Here is a 5,220-nt window from a genome sequence, read left to right as displayed (position 1 = left end):
AATTTTAATTACTATCCTCTAGTAAGCAAAATAGCTGTAAGACTGAATTACTCCCTTTAACAATGTTTTATTATTTCTTAACATGTCTCTAAGGAATTTATAAGTGTTCATGAACTAGAGTGTTAATTTAAACTACATTAAATATCATTCCATAGTGATTCCTACATAAGCAATCTTTCTGCTTCTTCTGATTTAAAGCTCCATTGTGTCTAACTGACCACATCTTCTGATTCAAACTTTTAAGGTGAGTCAATTGTATATTAACTCTTTCCTATCTCCCATTTTTGACAAGCATTTCATTGACTATTTATATACAAATGGGCAGTAAGTGCTCCTTCACTTCTCTTTCCAGCATTTATAGCTTAATAAGTACCCACACAAACTGAATTTGAGATTTTTTCATTATTTAGTTATTTGGAATTGCCTAGAAAGGAGTTTTTTTTTCCAATAAAAATACCTTTATCTTCTCCCATTCCGTGGGTTGCCTCTTTGTTTTCTCGACTGTTTCCTTTGCTGTGCAGAAGCATTTGATTTACCCCAAAGATACAGATGTAGTGAAAAGAAGGGCCATCTATACCCCAATGTTTATAGCAGCAATGGCCACAGTCGCCAAACTGTGGAAAGAACCAAAATGCCCTTCAACGGATGGATGGATAAGGAGGATGTGGTCCCTATACACTATGGAGTATTATGCCTCCTCCAGAAAGGATGAATATCCAACTTTTGTAGCAACATGGACGGGACTGGAAGAGATTATGCTGAGTGAAATAAGTCAAGCAGAGAGAGTCAATTATCATATGGTTTCACTTATCTGTGGAGCATAACAAATAGCATGGAGGACATGGGGAGTTAGAGAGGAGAAGGGAGTTGGTTAAATTGGAAGGGGAGGTGAACCATGAGAGACTATGGACTCTGAAAAACAGCCTGAGGGTTTTGAAGGGACAGGGGGTGGGAGGTTGGGGGAATCAGGTGGTGGGTATTAGAGAGGGCACGGATTGCATGGAGCACTGGATGTAGTGCAAAAATAATGAATACTGTTATACTGAAAATAAATATAAAGTAAATAAATAAATAAAATAAAAATAAAAACACATATACACACAAAAATACCTTTATCATGTGAAATTAGTAGCTTTCTTATTTCTATCACCTGTATTCCACTTCATTCTGCCTCAATTTTATTCTGCAAAAACACTGGTAGAGGAAAAGATGTTCTCAATAAAAACATAAGGATTTCTGGAAAAAGTCAGTCCTAATCACTGTTAGAGCAAATGTGAAGCAACTTTTAAATGTTAAAAACTTTTCAGGCAGTGCTAATATATTTATGAGCAAAGTTTATGATGTAAGATTTAACCAGAAAATCTGTTACATAAACATATTCCATGGAAAAATAAATTTGGAAATTTGAATAAAATAAGGAAAGAAAAGATTCCTATTGTTGACAACTTTAAGCAACACCCAGGGTTAAAGTAAACATTTATCCCTAAATCCTGGGCCTTTATTTTTTTGTTGTCCATAGTCTTTCTCTGATATATTCTCGTTTTCTTTTAAAGATTTATTTATTTATTTTAGGAAGAGAGAGAGAGAGTGCAAGTAGATGGAAGGGCAGACAGAGAGAGAGAGAGAGAGAATCCTCAAGCAGATGCCCTACTGAGTGCATAGTCCAATGTGTGGCTTAATCCCTGGAATCTGAGATCATGACCTGAACTGAAATTGAAAGTCTGCCTCTTAACCCACTGACCCACCCAGTCACCCCTGATAGATTCTTAATCTTTCTTTTCTGTGTCTTTCCCACACTCATCTAGCCATGTGTCTATTCTTCTCTGCCTATTTCTGTGCCTGCATCTTGTGATCTTCACCCATCCAAATATCTCCTTCTGCTGTCTTCTTTCTTCTTTTTATGGCTTTCTCTCCATTTCTCTCTTTTGAAAAATTTTAATAAAGCAATATCAAGAAAAGATGTTCTATTTGTCCACCTGCAGTAGACGTATAACAACTGTTGTCCATACTCTTGGAATATTCAGTCTTGCTCCTCTTCTCACTGTCGTCCAGTTGTTTCCCACTCACTGCTCATTATGTTCTGGCCTCCACTGCATACCATGACAGAAACTGCTCTCATTAAGGGCGTCTCTTAGTTTCCATGCTTAATCACACCTGTTCACTCTTTATCCTACCAGAGAATTTATTTTAGTGATTGGTACCATAATTTTCTTTGACGTTCTTGACTATCTTCCTCTCTTTGTGTTCATGACATTTATCTTGATCATTCTGCTCAGTATCCTTTCCTGGTCTCTCCCTGTCTTTATTCACTGCCAGTCAGAACTATTAGTTTCAACAAGATATATATTTTTGGAATGGAATCTAACATGGAAATGCTGGGAAATTAAAGGACTCTGCTGAGAAAAAATGGGCAGGAACAGAAGCAAGCATGGCCATTTGCCAATAGCAAAAATTATATTCCAACATTGACTCCATGAGGGCTGTTGTCACCACTGCTATGTGAGAATTCCAATGTTCACATGGACAGAGTCACTGGTGTGGATGCAGGGTGCATTTGCTGGAGCCTTCATATTGTGCCTTGGCTGTCTTTGCAATTCAGATTATCTTTTGTCCTTGTCCCTTTTCCTCCCTCATTCCAATTTTCAACTCTAGGGTGAGTGATGTAGAGTTGCCAAACCTACATCATGTCTCCTCACCCTAGATGTCAGAGAGATAGGAAAGTCAACTATAGCACTTTTGGGTCCTACAATGGGTGGTAGAGTTTGCTGATTCAAAATTCTGTGGTAGAAAAGAGGATCAGTTTGGCTATCTAAAGGAGATATATAACTTCACTTTAATATACATTGTCAGTTTAGTTATTCACCATTCTCTTCACTTTATGTATTCTCCAATAGATAGGTCATACATAACTATGCCTTCAGTCTACCCCAATGATTTTCAATTCATGATCTGCCGTAGACTCAAACTACAAAGTACACATGCACTGGATGTCCACAAACTGACCACGGCATCTGAGTTTTCACTCAAATTTTGATGAGAATCTATGAAAGTTGCCAAGTGATGCCAAGTGAAGATTCCATTCTTCACTGACTAACCCTGCAATGTCAGAGGCACTGCCTCTACCTTCTGAAAACTTTCCATCTGTCTCTTCATCTTCCGACCAATCTCAATGTCATTTCAAATATAGATTAGCCATGTCACACGTGTTTGGGTCATCTATAGTTCAAATAGAACACAGATTATTAGCCTTAATACTTGACTCACTAAATCAATGTCTACAGTAAAACCTCAAATATATATTTTTCATAAAACTTTCCTCGGAATGTGTGATCTAGAGGACATTTAATTCAAAATATACATTTGATGTTTTACTATAGGTTCTGTTTTGAGAACACTGAATATAGGAACGTTTTTACAAGTATTCCTGACCCGAATTTCAAACTCTTTGCAGACTATTTTCTACACCTCCATATATTCACTTTAAAAAGAATTTACTGTTCTTTTCTCTTAGTTTCAGTCCTTGCTTATTCCCTAATGAATAATGTTCATGATCCTCCACATGCCATTTAACTCATTGTATTACTGAGACCCTTCAAGATCCTTTCCCCTATACCCTCCACCCACATCCCAAACATAAAATTTCCAAATTATGCAGATCCTATCCCATAAATTTAGGATGTACTACAATGTCTTTCATTTTTCCAATTCTGTTCATTGCTGCACATTTTAAAAATTGAAATAATTGCACTCATTTCAAAGCCCTCAAAATAGATTCCAATCAACAGAAAGAATTACACAAAATTGAGATGATATTTTGATGTGCATAATTTTATTTCAACTCTCCTTTCCATATTTTCAAGTTATAAACTGAGTGACTTTTTTCCAATTTCCTAAATGTCATTTCAGGCAACACTCCATGAGGATATGGAAAAAGAAAATGGAAAAGGACTTGGAAATTCAACATTGCTGACAGATATGATTCTCACAGGACTCACATATGAACCACAGTGGCAAATCCCCTTGTTCCTAATGCTCTTGGTTATGTATCTTCTCACCATTGCGGGGAACCTTGGCCTAAATGCTCTCATATGGAATGACTCTCAGCTTCACATCCCCACGTACTTATTTCTTGGGAGTTTGGCATTTGTGGATGCTTGGATATCATCCACAGAATCCCCCAAGATGCTGCCCAACTTTTTTGCCAAGACCAAAATGATATCTCTTTCAGAATGCATGATACAATTTTTTTCCTTTGCAGTGATAATAACAGTGGAATGCTTTCTGCTGGCAACAATGGCATATGATTGCTATTTGGCTGTTTGCAACATTATCCAGTGATTATGTCAAATACACTGTGCATCCTCTTGTTAGTTTTGTCACTTTTAGGTGGCCTTCTTCATGCCATAATTCATAGTTCTTTCTTATTCAGATTAACCTTCTGCAATTCCACCATAGTACATCACTTTTACTATGACATTATACCATTGCTTAAGATTTCTTGCATCGACCCTTCTATCAAGTATCTGATAGTATTTATTTTTGCTGGGTCAATGCAGATGTTCAACATTCTGATAGTTATTGTCTCCTGCAAACTAGTTCTCTCTACAGTCTTAAAAAAAAGAAGTCTCTACAAGGCATAAAGAAAGCCTTCTCTACCTGTGGAGCCCATCTCTTATCTGTCTCCTTATACTATGGGGCTCTTGTCTTCATGTATGTGCACCCCATATCTACACAATCAGAAGACCAAGATATGATGGACTCTTTATTTTACATTATCATAATTCCCTTGTTAAATCCAATTATCTACTGTTTGAGAAATAAGGAAGTCATAGATTCATTGAGGAAAATATTGAAGAGAAATTCTTCGAATTCACATTATTATCTGTATTCGTTTTACTAGAATGACAAACTGTACAGATTACATACTTGCTAGGTGTTGATTAGTGTTCATTTTTTGCAGTTGTAATTGTCCTAATGTTTAAATGATTTAAGGGGAAATTACAAAACAAATATATGTATATGAAGTCAAAGATAGAGGGAATTTTAATCAAGTGTTCATGACATAAAAATAACTTATAAGGAAGCAAAATATTTCACATGCTTGCATGTTTCAATGTGGCTTCATAAATGCATTAAGCATTGAAATAGGGTAATTACCCTAAAAAAGAATTTGAATATGATATATCTGACAACCATACAGCTGTGTACCCCAAAGATTCA

General features: G+C 36.3%; 1 pseudogene; it reads left to right on the top strand.

Annotated features, from left to right (window-relative positions):
* Window positions 1-3,894: 3,894 nt before the first annotated feature.
* LOC116591634 lies at window positions 3,895-4,900 on the top strand (annotated as a pseudogene).
* Window positions 4,901-5,220: the final 320 nt, after the last annotated feature.

This window comes from Mustela erminea, chromosome 1 (assembly GCF_009829155.1).
Source record: "Mustela erminea isolate mMusErm1 chromosome 1, mMusErm1.Pri, whole genome shotgun sequence".
Taxonomy (NCBI): Eukaryota; Metazoa; Chordata; class Mammalia; order Carnivora; family Mustelidae; genus Mustela; species Mustela erminea.
Note: the sequence above shows the minus strand (reverse complement) of the source record. Positions and strands in the feature narration are given on the sequence as shown.